The sequence below is a fragment of the Ixodes scapularis genome, unplaced genomic scaffold (genome assembly GCF_016920785.2).
Source record: "Ixodes scapularis isolate PalLabHiFi unplaced genomic scaffold, ASM1692078v2 PGA_scaffold10__122_contigs__length_95168666, whole genome shotgun sequence".
Classification (NCBI taxonomy): Eukaryota; Metazoa; Arthropoda; class Arachnida; order Ixodida; family Ixodidae; genus Ixodes; species Ixodes scapularis.
The window spans coordinates 43,446,568-43,463,291 of NW_024609836.1; positions in this window are offsets into that span (position 1 = coordinate 43,446,568).

The window sequence follows — 16,724 nt, forward strand, 5'->3', positions numbered from 1 at the left end:
CCCCGTACGATCAACCGTAAGTCGCGACTGGGATCTACACGCAGGATGTCGAGGAGGACCCCGGGGATCCCCAACCGAGATGTTCAACATTTTTGGCATTGCAGACGACGCGACGACAGGCCGAATTTGTTTGGAGTCGTGAATAGAAGCAAAGACGCCATCATACTGGGTACTGTGGCTTTCAGCATACTGAGTTTCAGTTTGGTTGACCGCTCTTGTTGACCATTGATTGTTGTCACACGCAACGTCCATCTTTTGTGATACAGCTAACAGGTGTGGGAGAGCATCGCCCTCACATAGCATTCCTGTGTCACCTACGAGCGTAGCTTCCCACGGTGGCTGCTGCTGCGGCCGTTTACTACCATCCCTTCCTGCAGATGTCTGCAAACCACGGCATGGCCAGGAAGCTTGTGTCAATGACCCTGCGCTTGATGATTCAGCTATAATTGTCATTTGAGTTGTCCCGGCTCTGTCACTCACTTTGGGAGCACTGGAGGCGTCAATCGATTGAGTAGCTCGAGTCATCTGAGACGCTTTAGACGTTTGGGTTTGACTATGGCACACGCTGTCATGGGACGGAGGTAGGGTAGAAAAGCCAACTTGAAGGGATTCTTTTCGGCTACTGTTTTCTTTGATGTCAAGATGCACAACCGGTACTGTTTCCGTGATGCCAGACGGTGCGGAAGCGCCCTGTGCTACGCCATGTAAGGAACAGGTCCTGCGGACAGACCCGGAACGGGGATCAAGCAAGACAAACTCAGCCCGGACAGAAGAGTGTTGTACATCAGTAGTGTTGTCGTCGGAATCGAATTTTTTTGCTCCTGGTGTTTCAACTGAATACCGTCCACGCGGATGCGACTGTATAAAACCTTCTTGCCCGTACAACTCCTCCTGAGTCTGCCACACCTGAGGGAGAGGTATCGTAGACTGCATCATGGTCTGCTGTTGCCAAGTGTCTTGTGGAGAGTCGGGATGATAACTTTGGTACTGGTACTGTTGCGCCTGAGGCTGTGAAACTGGCATAAGCGGTGGCATAAGCCACCGTTGCCCGTAAGACGACGGTGAAGGCACCTGCTGTGGCACTTGATCCCACGTGTACGGTTTCTGACCCTCGGGGGGTAACTGCATTCTTATCGTCACCTCTTGTTCGAACATCGCTCGCACAGGTTCCTGTTGATCCTCTTGTCCCTGCTTAGGAACTTCAGGTTCCGTTTTTTCTTCCGCGACATCGCCCTGCATCTGAACGAAGGTCGGCAGGTAGGTACCTTCGGGTAAGATTTTGAAAACACCAGCGACGGCAATTTTCTCCTCCATTTGCTCCGCGTTGCGGGGGGTGCTGCTGCTGGACTCTTCCTCGGTAACAGCGTCGGGCATCCAACAGGTTGCCGGCGTGGAAGACGCGCTTACGGGAGCGTTGAAGCCCGGTATCTGGATGCCGTGACCTGTGAACACCACGGGCACGGTGCGTCCCACGGGCATGTAGAAATTGAACCCAGGTGGCGGCTGCTGGCCGTACATCGGGCCCGCCTGTGGCACCGACTGCACAAAATCGATCTGGATGTCGGAGGTCGACTTGCAGGTGACCTGCACGCACAAATGATACAATGCGGTTATTCACGCTTTCAAGAACAACGACAACGATTAGGGGGATCGGTGGTCGTGTGTGCTAAAGACCGACGACCAGTTCGCGCTTTCCACTTTTCCCTCTCTTCTTCCTCTCCCCCCTTCTACCCTGTTCACCGTTGTTTGTTTCCTCCTCTCCCATGGTGAGGAGGATCTTCTGCCTTGCAAAATCTCGAGTCTGGTCGTCGGCCTTTAACGCATCGCAGCTTAGAACAAGTGCAGCGAAGGCTCGCGCTTCAAAACACAGGGATCCTGGGTTCAATCCTTACCCCTGCCCATTTCGATCTGAATTAGCATCGTATCGGCGTGCGGTCGTGCGCATCAATACTGCATGAGACACGTAGAAGACCCCAGGCTAATAGTGGTACTGCGCTGGCTAGATTTCTCATACAACGGTAACACCAGGACACCAGGAGCCCATGGGGCTGGCTATAACTTCGCCGCTTAAGCATACACTCAACACAATTATTGCAAGAACGGTTAGAGGACTGGCCCGAGCTCATAGCACTGGAGCATGGTGTAAGATATACATAAGTCTAGACACTGCTCGCGCCATCTATAGGCCTTTCCAGCGGCAGTTTCGAACGAAGCGATTTCCAGCGCGCGTCCCTGGTTCTGAGAGGGTACGTCAGTGTTGCCCGACTGCGCTGGGCTGTGGGTTTTCTCGTCAGTAGACTGTGGCAGCCTGCGTAGGCGCAATTCCGAAAGCTGGTAGCGGCAGAATCGCCTCTTTTTTTTTTCTGTTTGTTTTTTTGTTGTTTTGTGTTCTATGGCGAAGAGAACTTCTCGAAGTTTTTAAGAAAGCATTGCATTATTTTTGGTAACAAAAACAAACAAATGAAAGCTATTTTCGGCGAGTCCGTGCGGAACAGAACAAATGCAACTGGAATGTTTGTTTCATTTTATGCTGATCTTTTTAACGGCACCATACAGTCAGCCGTGTCGATCTACAAAGATCTTAGCTGCCTAAAATATTTGACCACACCAGAGGATAGCCGAACTGCGTGGGTATTCCCCGCTCAATATATGAAATTCAACAAGTCCCGCCAATCGAACAACGTATACTGTACGTACCCCACGGTGCCGCGTTATCCGAGCAGGATTTGAGATAGGTCTCAAATAACACAGCATATCAAATGTACAGTGTCGACGATAGTCACTTTACGACGATCGGACGGAATCTGGCTTGTCTTGGGGTACGTTTTGCAGAGTGATGTTTTTTTACACAGCACTAAGGCAAATGAACGAACGTGTCTATTCAGTTCCCCCCCGCACCCTATCAGCTACTTCTCGCCAAGACCGTCAACATAGTAGGGAAGGCTTTTCGGAGATTATCTCAACGGAAATAATCCTCGGAGAATGTCGAATGGCCCGCGTCGCTGGCTACTTGACGTTCGCTTTCTTCGTTCGTCTCCTGCGAAGGTCGAGCAGGCTACGAGCCCTGGTATTCCCTAATTCTCACAGTGGATGATAACACAAAACACGCATGCATCCTGAACTGGCAAATAAAGCAAACACTTTCAAGGAAAGCCGGCGAACTCTAAATGCACAATGCAGGTGGGGAGTCACGCTGACTGGGTTTCCACAGCTCAGGCGGGTGGCGCGAAATTTTTGGCAGGTAGGGGTCGCTCGAGTTGCAAGATGGCGGCGGCCAGCGAGCTCTTCTTGCAAAGGTCTATAGCTAACGTCCTCTCCTCGCCTTGGTTTCAAGCGGCGCCACCATTTGACTCTTCGATGATCTGCCAGCGGCAGCATGCCCCGGACCCGGTTTCCCACGATTCTCTATACGACATGCTTGTTTTTTCAGTAGTTTTCTGTGTGTGCCGCGTCATGCACAACTCAGCACTGGCACTACGCGTGTTGCTTTGACACAGCTTCGTTATTGACCCTAGTTCCGTGCCTCAGCGGCGGCAAGAACAGTTTTACACGCGTAACGAAGCCGAGAGATCTCTGGAGCGGTGTTCAGGTCAGCGTCCGTCTGTCGAGGTCAGGGCAGACGCGCCGAGCTGAAAGCGCACGCGCAAAAATGCCATGGCAAATATACTTTTTTGGGGGGCTTATTTAGTTGCGCCGTTTGGCCGGCGGAGACGCTGTCGGAATAGGCTACTGGGGCGCACTCCAAAAAGACTTTATCTGGTTGATCGCATCGCAACGTTTTTACACCGGGCACAGAAGGCAATGCTCACCTTGTGGCAGCTGCTTTCGTCGTCTTCTGACGTCGTGGTCTGCGGCATGTTCTTGCTGACGTTGAACATTGTTGTCGAAGTGCTGCTCGGCGTGCTAGACGATGACGTCGACGATGTCGTTGTCATGTTTGGATCTTGCCGGCGGTTGAACGGAGTCGACGAAGCCATGTCCGACGTGCAATCGGGCCAGCGGGTAATCCCAGCTGGGAGACCACGGGCACGTCTCTACTGCATCCGGCCGCACGCACCCTGGTCTGAGCCGGCATTCGTGGTGACGCCGCACTTCGTCGAACCGTCGGGGGACATCGGTTTCTTCTGGGAAGCGAAGCACTTTGTTGTAGACAGAGGTCAAAGACGCGGCCGAGAGCGAATCGAAAGTGCGTGCCAGACAATTTTCGTCGTCATCGCTTTTGTCTTAGGGGGCGCGAACAGCTTGCTGACAATCTCAGCCATTTTCCGAACCACCATTGTTTACGTGTCTACGAAGTGCACGCGCTTTGGCATGTATCGGCGCGAGCATGTACTTTGGTTATAATCTGACAGAACTTTCTGTGGCATTTCCAAATAGAGGAGGAGTGCACGTGCCCGACTTTAACCTGCGTTCAAGTATCAGCGCTCTTGCGCCTTTGACTCAACGCTTGTAGATCACTCTGCAATCCTAATCTATAAACGTCGCACAGACAGTCCCCGAGTTTACTGCTTCTATGCCCCGAGGTTCATTTGTATTCAACTTACAAACGAACCTCGGGACACAGGTCCCGACTGCTAGAATTCGTCCTGTAACCCAAAAACCCTTGCTTGTTTGTTTGATTGTGTGTTTGTTTGTTTGTGTGTTTGTTTGCTTGTTTTATTAAAAATATCTAAACTTTTTCTCTTTTTTTTTTTTTTGAGTCAGTGGCAGAATATGCTAACGCTTCGCAGCTCGGAGCACGTGGAGCGAAAGTTCGCACTGCAGAGCTGGCAGAACCTGCAGGGATCTTGGGTTCCCCTGGCCGTTTTTATCTGTGTGAGCATTGTACCGGCATGCGGTCGTGTATCAGCGGTGTTGGGAACTTGGAAGTACTTTAAGTATATTGTGCTTATAGCGCTACTTCAAGTAAGTTTCTCGTACTTTACTTGAAGTACACATCGCGACACTGTTAGCGGGAACACGACATCGACGCAGTTTCGCATTTTACTTCTAAATCGTATTAGCGCGCACGAAATTTTATCGCTCCTTGATTCACCCAGTAGTCGCAGAGACCCGAGTCAAAATAAAAGGGAGCTTTGTGACCTTTCAACGCACGCGCGGCGGGCCACGCGTGTGTGGCGATGAAAACCTTGGCCACCGCGAGGGGCGCAGCAGTTTTTAGGCGAGTCGTTTTCACAAGGAGGCTAGAAGGGTAGAGGAGGGCATGACGCCAGCCGCGTAGCCTCCACAAGCCATGCTCCCTTGACGCCTCGCCTCTTTCTCATTTTCCTCCTTACTCTCCTCACTTACCAGGCCAACGTGACCACATCACGTGACCGTAGCTAGCCTTCGTCTAGCTATGGCATGGATAATAGAAGGGTAGGAGAGGGCATGACGTTAGCCGCGTAGCCTCCACAAGCCATGCTCACTTGACGCCTCGCCTCTTTCTCATTTTCCTCCTTACTCTCCTCACTTACCAGGCCTACGTGACCACATCACGTGACCGTAGCTAGCCTTCGTCTAGCTATGGCATGGAGAATAGAAGGGTAGGAGGGCATGACGTCAGCCGCGTAGCCTCCACAAGCCATGCTCCCTTGACGTTTCGCCTCTTTCTCATTTTCCTCCTTACTCTCCTCACTTACCAGGCCTACGTGACCACATCACGTGACCTTAGCTAGCCTTCGTCTAGCTATAGCATGGAGAATAGAAGGGTAGGAGAGGGCATGACGTCAGCCACGTAGCCTCCACAAGCCATGCTCCCTTGACGCCTCGCCTCTTTCTCCTTCTCCTCCTTACTCTCCTCACTTACCAGGCCTACGCGACCACATCACGTGACCGTAGCTAGCCTTCGTCTAGCTATGGCATGGAGAATAGAAGGGTAGGAGGGCATGACGTCAGCCGCATAGCCTCCACAAGCCATGCTCCCTTGACGCCTCGCCTCTTTCTCATTCTCCTCCTTACTCTCCTCACTTACCAGGCCAACGTGAGCACATCACGTGACCGTAGCTAGCCTTCGTCTAGCTATGGCATGGAGAATAGAAGCGTAGGAGACGGCATGACGTCAGCCGCGTAGCCTCCACAAGCCATGCTCCCTTGACGCCTCGCCTCTTTCTCATTTTCCTTCTTACTTTCCTCACTTACCAGGCCTACGTGACCACATCACGTGACCGTAGCTAGCCTTCGTCTAGCTATGGCATGGAGAATAGAAGGGCAGGAGAGGGCATGACGTCAGCCACGTAGCCTCCACAATCCATGCTCCCTTGACGCCTCGCCTCTTTCTTATTTTCCTCCTTACTCTCCTCACTTACCAGGCCAACGTGACCACATCACGTGAGCGTAGCTAGCCTTCGTCTAGCTATGGCATGGAGAATAGAAGCGTAGGAGAGGGCATGACGTCAGCCGCGTAGCCTCCACAAGCCATGCTCCCTTGACGACTCGCCTCTTTCTCATTTTCCTCCTTACTCTCCTCACTTACCAGGCCAGCGTGACCACATCACGTGACCGTAGCTAGCCTTCGTCTAGCTATGGCATGGAGAATAGAAGGGTAGGAGAGGGCATGACGTCAGCCGCGTAGCCTCCACAAGCCATGCTCCTTTGACGCCTCGCCTCTTTCTCATTTTCCTCCTTACTCTCCTCACTTTCCAGGCCAACGTGACCACATCACGCGACCGTAGCTAGCCTTCGTCTAGCTATGGCATGGAGAATAGAAGCGTAGGAGAGGGCATGACGTCAGCCGCGTAGCCTCCACAATCCATGCTCCCTTGACGCCTCGCCTCTCTCATTTTCCTTCTTACTCTCCTCACTTATGAGCCCAACATGACCACATCACGTGACCGTCGCTAGACTTCGTCTTGCCTTCGATCTGATAAAACCTACCGGACGGACGCGAGCAAGCCTGCAAGGAATCCTCCTACAATTAAAATCCATCTCGCACGTGACATGTCACGAGCACCAATCGCCAGAGAGATCTGCGGTCACGCTCGGCACAAAATCGGTTAAACTTTTTATGACTATGCTTCACCACTATTGCAACGTGCCCCCTTCTATACTCTGTTTCACGTTGTGTTGTACCGCAGGAAGGGCTACAAGCGCGAGCTCCTTGCTCTATGGCACATCTCCGCGGCACAAGATCTCGTGCACCAAGGGCAACAGCCAACGCTATGAGCTCGCGCATCTAGCCTTCGCTGCGGTACAACATAAGGTGAAACGGAGTATAGTACTTTTAACCTACTTGAGCTATGGGGTACTAGAGTACACCACAGTGTACCCTTCGATCTGATAAAACCTACCGGACGGAGCGCGCACGAGCCTGCAAGGAATCCTTCTACAATCAACCATCCAACTCACACGTGACATGTCACGCGCACCAATTGCCAGAGAGATCTACGGTCCCGTTGGCCATAACATCATTTAAGTTTTTTGTGACTAGGCTTCACCAATATTGCAACGTGCCCCCTCCTAGTACTTCTAACCTCCTTGCGTTTTCATCGCAACTCTGTGCAGCTATAGTGTAGCCTTTCGCTCCCGCCCGTCACACTTCCCCTTCCAGCCGCCATAGCGAAAGGCACCGAGCGCATGCTGGAGGCGGTGGCGCCCTCTTGCGGATTTTCTCCGTGACGTCACGACCATGATTTGCCTCGTCATGACGCCACGAGTTGTGATTCTGGCTACTTATCATCAGTTGCGAACTACAAGTTAGATGACGTTGTTGTTGTTTTTAGAGCGCAGCTCTTAGGGGCCCGTTCCCGGCTTGAGCGGCGTCGGCGTCGCCGTTGGCGTCGCCGTCAGCGTCGCCGTCGGCGTAACCAAGGTCACCCCAAGGTCACGCGACCCTCCAAGGTCATCCCAAGGTCACGTGACCCCAAGGTCACCCCAAGGTCACGTGACCCCAATGATGATGGATAAACCTTTATTTATCGAGCATCAAGTGCAGATGTTAGGGCACCCGCCCGGTGGAGGGCATCCTTAGTCCGGGATACCCTGGCTACGGCTGGCTATCCGGGCCCTTGTCACCAAGTCTTGCTGGATCCCAGGGTCCGGGCTGGTCAGACAGGCCATCCACTGCTCGTAGGATGGGGTGGGTTTGGAAGTGAGGTCTGGGGTTTGTTGGCATTCCCATACCTGATGGTAAAGGTTGCCATTTTTGCCTTTTTTTTGTAATTTTTGTCCTTCCCCCGGCAACGTGACCCCCAAGGTCACGTGACACCCAAAGTCACGCGACCCCCCCCCCCGTCATGTGACACCCCCGAGGTCACGTGACCCCCCCCCCGAAGTCACGTGACACCCCCCCCCCCGAGGTCACGTGACCTCCCCGATGACGTCATCGTCACTGATGACGTCACCGGCATCCGCATCATCACTGATGACGTCATCAGTGACGTCACAGATGACCTCACCGGCATCCGCATCGTCATCGTCATCATCACTGATGACGTCATCAGTGATGTCAATGATGACGTCACCGGCATCCGCATCGTCATCATCACGGATGACGTCATCAGTGACGTCACTGATGACGTCAGCGACATCCGCATCGTCATCGTTATCATCGCTGATGACATCATCGCAGTCCGCATCGTCATTGTCACTGATGACATCATCGGCATCGTCACGTGACCCGCAAGGTCACGACCCCCCAAGGTCACTTCACCCCCCCCCCCCCAGTACCCTTCCCTCCTCCTCCTCAAGAGCTGCGCTCTAATCCGGTGTTACAGGGAGTTGTAAACGGCTTTCACTTTTTGTTGTTTTTTTTAATTTAAATTTCGGTTCATTATTCCTTTTGGGACTAGTTTCCCCAGGATCGTGTCCCCCGCAAATAAATGTCGCCTCAAACCTCTGGACAGCTACCGCCATCTGAATACGAATATCCGCATGATTGCGGATATTCGTATCGCCCCGGAAGTTGTTCGAGAATCTCTGTAGTGACACTGAGAACAAAATGCGAGTCATATCGCAAAGCTTGGAAGTGCCCCACCTGCCGAGCTTCGAAACTGAAAGGCGAAGCGTCCAATAAGCAAACACCCCATGACGGCATATGGACAATGTTGGCGTCCATGAACTCAAAACTAGATAACCTACTAGATCTGAAGGAAACAGTTGGAAACATTGAAGCGTCGGTCAACATGATGTCGGCACAATACGATGAGGTACTGAAAACCGTCACGGAACATAAGAAAGAAATTAAAATTCTCAAATCTAGAGTTGAAGAAATCGAGAAGTGAGACGAAACGAGGGAACTCAGCCAGTTAAAGTTGGAGCTCCATGACCTTGAATGGAGAAGTCGGCAGCATAATTTGGAATTCCACGGTATTCCAAAAACTAAAAACGAATATCTAATGAGCAAAGTGAATGAGGTTGCGCCCGCGCTAGAAATGCCTGAGCTGACTGGAACTGACATCACAGCAATCCACCGACTGCCGTCAAAGCCCGACAAAATCCTAGGTATTATTGTCAGGTTTGCCTCTCAGACAACAAGAGACGCGTGGTGGGACCGTAAAAAAAGGCTAAGAGCCAGTGGAAAGAAAGTGTACATCAACGAGAACCTGACAAAACAAAATCGAGAACTGCTTGTCAAGGCTGAGGACTGGGCAAAAGGAAAAGGTTTCTTGTATGTGTGGCACAAAAATGGTAAAATCCTTGTTAGGCGCAGAGATGGTGACGATGCCTTTGTGGTCAGGAGTGATGATTTGCCAAACATTCCGTCATAGTTGTATATTGATGATGCTTAGATTATTTTTCCCCAATAAACTTAAAATGGCTTTTCCAATGACAGAGAGTACTTCTTTTCAGCCACTACTTCCTGATGAAGTAACGGCTCTCCTCGAGAAAAAATGTAGTTCACATTTAAAGTGTTTTTCATTTAAAAGCGCAGTCCGCAGTTAACAAAAAAGCAGACCTTGAATTGCTTTTTGATCAGTTCGGTGTTCTTTTTGATATAGTAATGCTTACCGAGACCTGGTATAAAGATGACTCAGATATTTTTAGTTTACCATCCCATGATACGCATGTTTTAAATCGCACTTTAAAGCGAGGCGGAGGATTGGCCATCTTGACTAGAAAGGGTATTGAATGTGAACTACTAAGTGATTATTCTCTTATCACAAAAGATGTGGAAGCATTGTGCTTACGCAATAATCAGAATATTTTCGCGGTTTTTTATCGCCCACCGGACAGTAGCATGTCATCTTTTTTTTGCATTTCTTGAGTCTTTTTTGATGTTCACAAATGAAAGTCAATATAACGTCATTTGTAGAGGGTGATTTTAATATCTTCTGACAATGTTTCTAAAAGAGAAATGGAGAACGTAGTTAGCATGTATGGATGTGTCAACACGATAGTCGATCCTACAAGAGTTACCTTACAGTCCAAAACCATTTTAGATTTGTTTATAACCAATTTTCATACAGATCGACTGAACAGTGGAGTTACAAGTTGTGACTTGAGTGACCATCTTCCCATTTTCTTGTGTTGAGCTTAATATATCTCGAAAGCGAACGAAATGCGAACCTGCGATTTTCCAAAGTATTGATAAAAATAGTCTCGATGCTTTTAGACGAGATATCGCAGCTGTAGATTGGAATACGGTGCTTACGCAAGAAACGGTTGATTATGCCTATAACTTATTTTTAGAACAATTTCTAAAGCTGTATAAACTTCACTTTCCATATAAATCCGTAAAAATATCAAAAAAGATTCGTAAACTGTGGGTAACGTCCAGATTGATAACAAAAAATTCGTAAGAAAGATATACTATACAAACGGTTCGTTAAGACACGCAACCCAGATGCTCTTAAGGAATTTAAGTCTTATCGAAACAGCTTAACTATGGAGCTAAGGAATGCCAAAAAAATGTTATTATTCTTCCCTTTTCTCGTCGGCAAATGGTCGCACTGACGTAATATGCAAACATCTTGGTTCTATGGTTAAGGGGTTTCCTGTATCAAACATTATTGAAACATTGCAGTACAAGGGTGTAAGTTTAACCGGCCAGGATTTGGCAAATGTGTTTAATGAATATTTTGTAAATAAATCTAGTATTGCCGACACTAATGACTCGTGTAAATATATTTGTCAAAGAAACTGTAATATTTTTAGAGCCAATTGCTAGTTCAGAAATAACTAATGTGATTATGCACTTAAAAAATAGCGGTAGCTGCGACGCTGATGGAATGCAAATTCGCCCAATTAAGTATGTTGCCGACCTAATTGCTCCCGTGTTAACTAACATTTTTAATCTTTCTTTGGAGTCTTGTATGTTTCCCAGAAGAATGCAAGTAGCGAATGTGTCTGTACTGTATAAAAAAAGGCGATAAAAATGACTTGGGCATTTATAGACCTATTTCTATATTGCCCGTATTTTCGAAGGTTTTGGAAAAGGTACTCTATCACCGCTTAGTAGACTTCTCGAATAAATGTGACCTCATAAGTTCCTCGCAATATGGTTTCAGAAAAAACTGTTCAACAGCTCTACTTAATCAAAAAGAATTTATTTTAGAAAATTTTGAAGTAAAAAATTAGTTTTAGGAGTCTTCCTAGGTTTTATAAAAGCTTTTGACTGTCTTAGTCACGAAGTATTATTCAAAAAGCTTGAAATTTATGGCATTCGTGGACATGTAAAAGCCTTACAGCTTTTAAAATCGTACCTACGACATCGTCAGCAATATGTTAACATAAACGGTCATTGTTCCACTGTAAGATCTATTACGTCAGGCGTTCCACAAGGAAGCATATTGGGACCATTTCTTTTTAATTTATACATTAATGATATAATCAACGTAAATACTAAGGCGAAATTTCTAATTTATGCCGATGACACTACCATTTTGTTTTCTGCCGAAACCTGTGACGAATTAATTGATATTGCGAACTTTACTCTATTAAATTTAAAAGGCTGGGGGGATAGCAACTCACTGAAAATTAATATTAATAAGACAAAAGCCGTCATATTTCGACCAAAAAATAAGTCTCTGGTTATATCGAAGGTTCTCCGCTTTGATTCGTCTGCAATCGAAATCGTTAGTTGTTTCAAAACACTTGGAGTGTTTTTTAGTGAGACAATGGACTGGGATAATCATATAAACTATATTGTTCCAAAGCTTGCTCGGGTAGTTGGAATTGTAAATCGCTACCGATCTGTTTCAGCAACGAACGTTAAATTGTTGCTCTTATAAATCACTATTATATTCCTATTTAACGTAATGTCTTCTAGTTCTGGGCACATCCACAATGACTAATATAGAAAAACTGTTTTTGCTGCAGAAGAAAATATTGAGGAATATGTAATGTGCCATATGACTTTCATTCTGCCGATTTATTTAAGACTTGTAAAATAATTAACATTTCTAAATTATATCAGTACAGACTCTCTAGAAGTTTTGAAAGTGAAAAGAAAAGGGGATTGTGTTTTCTGGAAAGACTTTTATGGCTATCAAATGTTAAATTTCAAACTCCCACATTTACTAAATAGTCTTAGCACTGATAATATTGACTTTGATAGTTTAACTTTCAAAGACCTGCGCTTATATTTTTGTATCTGATTTTTGTTTTCATTCTATGTTTCGTACTTGGGTGAACCTTGGCTTTTAGAAATGTCAACTGTAGATGTGCAATGGTTTCGCTATATACTTTGCCTTTTTTTTTCCGCCTGCTTGCTGCTGATTAATGTAAAGGGCTGATTAATGTAAAGGCCCGAGGACCAGTCAAGCTGCCTACGGCAGCTTTTTTAATTTGGGCCCCCCATCATTTGATGGAAATAAAGTTATTATTATTATCTATGAGCGACGGCGGCAACCAGATAATCGGCTTGCCGGCCTTGCCGGCCCCATGGCGACCTTTCCAGCCTTTCCACTCTGGTTTTCACCAGAGTGGAAAGGCTGAATTTCTCTAAGCGTCGTCCTAGATGTCGTCCTCGAGATTGTTCCAGAAGTCATCCTTGAAGTCGTCCTAGAAGTTATCTTCGAAATTGTCTTCGAAGTCATCCTTGAGGTGGTCCTAGACTTCGTCCCCGAGGTCGTTCTAGGCGTCATCCCAGAGATCCTCCTCTAGGCGTCATCTTTGAGGTCGTCTTAGACATCGTCCTTGAAGTCGTCTGACCATAGTACAGCTTCGCTGGTCTTCCTTCACCAGAGTGGAAAGGCTGAAAGTTTTCTGTGCGATTTCATACCTGTAATGACCGAATCATGCGCTTTGCTGCTTTCCTCACCAAGTTGCTTCAAAACGACCTTTCGCAAAGGCACGTTTGGGTGTCAGGCGCGAGAGGTCATGATGAATGCTTACTTTCACATTCGGCAGGAGACTCCGGCCGCATCGTACTGCAAAGTTGTTAACTGAACCGGGCCACTACATTTACCGATACGCGGCAAAATCAGGGCACCCCTTTACCTGCCGATCACATTGAACGCCGAGAAGCTGGTGGAAAGGACCGAGCCTCGAGCCTTGGTATATCCAGACAATACAAGGAAACATCAACAGCCGGGTCATCGAGACCTTCCAACGTGTACTTGCATCTCGAAACTATGCCGAACAGGTGGAAAGCTCAGACACAGACACCAACAGCCAGCCTACGTACTGATATCCCCGTGACTAAATTTCAAAACGTGAAAGGGCACTTTTCAAGCCTGTAGCCGACGATACCGTTGAAACACACATTGCAGACGAAATACTCGGCGAGCGTGGGCGGTGCGGACAACCAGCGGAGTGATACAGAAGTGCAGGCATGATCGCACAACCTATTGCTGGCGTGTGATTGGCTCCGGCTACGCGTAGCTTTGACTGCGCTCGGACGGAAGCTGAAACGAAGTATAGCTCGCTTGCCTCTTTGCGTTATCATAACATTAAAATGCAAGCCGTTCACACTGATAAAACCCGTTTGCTCCACTGACGTCCAACTCCTGGTTAGCTCAATTGGTAGAGCACTCCACTGGAAATGGAGAGGTCACTGGTTTGATACCAGGACCAGGCGGATTTTTTCAGTCGCACACCAGCCACCTAGCTGTGTTTGGAGATTTGTGTTTGTCCTTTGTCCCACTTCTCCAGGGATTATTAATTCTTGTCTAGCTCACTTGCACCTTTGCATTAATTGCATTATCAATCATAGCAAACATCTGACCAATCGTGAATGCAGACCCCAGCGAGCCAGAGTTGCGTGCCCTTTCGATCAACTGCTCCACTGGAACTACCTTGAATACCTTATTTAAATTTAAGTTGTTCTCGATTTCTTTTCGTTTTTCCTTTTTAGGCAAAGCAAAATATTCAAAACCTAATGTCACCGCGTCAGTCGCTTAAAATGCAAAGCGGTGAAGGCTGAAGCGCTGCAGTGCGAGGGCATACGTGTTCGGCAGACATAGTAACAAAGCAATATCCTCAGGACTGGGATCCTGACTCTTTGCTATCACAGCAGCTACCATCCAGCCATTTTTCTCATTTTTCTGCGACATTTAGCTTTGTGGCATTGCAGACATGGCAACGTAGTCTGGAACTTCAGACCACGCTGCTTAGATGACCGTGGCCAGCGCAATTGTCAAGCAAATTTTGGCCAAGGCGAGTAGACGCCGAGGAATAAATGCACCAATATCCTACCCTTAAAACAGCGCATTGTGGCAAGACAGAGTAGACCTGCGTCCCTGGCATAGCGCTCGCAGTTCAAGGGATGGCCACCGAATGACACTCTGCTGCATTTGGTTGTGTCGTGGAATACGAGCAATTCATGCTGCTCTCGAGGTACTGGTTTCGCCGTAACTGGCAGTCTTGTTTCAACACAACAAAACAACTGTGTGAACATGTTTTACCTTTAGGAGTAACCAGTTACGAGTTCAGGGTAAGCTCCTCTTACTCCTTTAGTAGAGGTAGCCTCCTAGTGGTGCAAAATTATCGATAGTATCGATAGTCGCCAGAAATCTGACTATCGATAGTGAAAAAAACTATCGATAGTCGACTATCGAAAAACTATCGATAGTACTATCGATAGTCGACTATCGAAAAACTATCGATAGTACTATAGATAGTCGACTATCGAAAAACTATCGATAGTACTATAGATAGTCGACTATCGAAAAACTATCGATAATCGACTATCAGAAAACTATCGTTAATCGACTATCGGAAAACTATCGATAGTCGACTATCATAAACCTATCAATAGTACTGTCGACAGTTTACTATGGATAGTTTTGCGACACTAGTAGTTTGCGTCGCTCCCTCTTGTCTATTTATCGCTTTAATTTTTTTTTTCAAACGGGGCACCAACTAGCCCAGGCACTTACCATCCCAACTTTGGTTCAGCTTTCAGTGATGACGAAGATGGGGGTTTGGGCGAAAAAAGAAGAAGGGGGAGGCGAGCGTTAGGGCGAGAGCAAGACGGGCCGGAGAGGAGGAAGCAGACGAACCGCTGAAGAGAGGGGGAACCTCCTCCTCTCTTTAGCGTTTCGTCTGCTTCCTCCTCCCCGGCCCATCTTACCCTCGACCTATCTTCTTGAGTTGTAACGGACTATAGTGGTGCAAGACTATCGATAGCACTAGCGATAGTATCGTTAGTCGCCAGTATAGTAAAAAACCATCGATAGTCGACTATCGAAAAACTATCGATAGCACTATCGATAGTCGACTATCGAAAAAATATCGATAGTCGACTATCGAATAACTATCGATAGTACTAAAGATAGACGACTATCGATAGTTTTGCATCACTATAGCCTCCACTCCCGCATTCGCCCCGCTAAAGTGGAACAGGGTGGGAGGAGATAGCCCGAATTTGTGATCCGCTACTGACTACAGGCTCTATGTACAGATAATTCTTTGGCGAATACGTTGGGTAAGTACTTGCAGTACCGACAATTTTTTGGCGAATCTATTTACCTTCACCAGCCAGCATGGGTGCAGAAAAGTGCAACATACTTCCACACTGCTCTATTGAATTTAAAGGCTGCACTTTTAAATCGAATAGAGCAGTGTGAAAATGCAGTAAATTACATAGCACATCAACTTTCATGGTCTTTCAGAAATGAATTGCGTGGGAAGTGCTGATCAATGCAAAAGCTCGAGGAAAGAAAACAAGTGTTGACGTTGTGAACTTTGCACCTATTGTATACACCAACTCATGTTTACAAACAAATCGGAGCGCCCCTAGCAGACGCCACCGGCGCCACGCATGCGCGATGGGAGTGTAAGCAAGGAGCTCGCAGTCGCCCATAAACAAACCATTAAAATGCAATGTTGTCGACATCGGTGCGAGTCTTCCTAGTGATGTCAGACTACTTGAGCGGCGCCAGCGAAGTTACCAAGGCTTGTTACACCGCAAATCTTAGCATTAATAATGTGACGTGGCGATTCATTCCGCATGGATGCCGCAGTATGTATGCTAAAGACAGATTCACATGACGAAATTTCGCTCGCAATTTTCAGTCGAGACGCCGCTCTGGCTGCAAAAGCGTGAACCGTAGCTGAGATGGTCGACGTCGATACTGAAAATCGCAAGCAGAATCGGACCAAGTGAATTAGGCAGAACAAGTCGGTGATAGCCACTGGTAACCATGATCAACATCTCCTTGTATCTACTGCGTACATCGAGCCTGCTTACCAACCTTCAAACTTAAGACTTTTGAGGCCTACACTTACTTCTTGTCGCAAGTACCGGGCCAACATTTGGTCTACGGGCCGGCAACGAGCAGAAACGTTTCAAAGAGCAGACGACGGTTCGAACGATCAGGCAGCCGTTTGAACTTGAAGACTCACTGAATGTAGCCCGCACA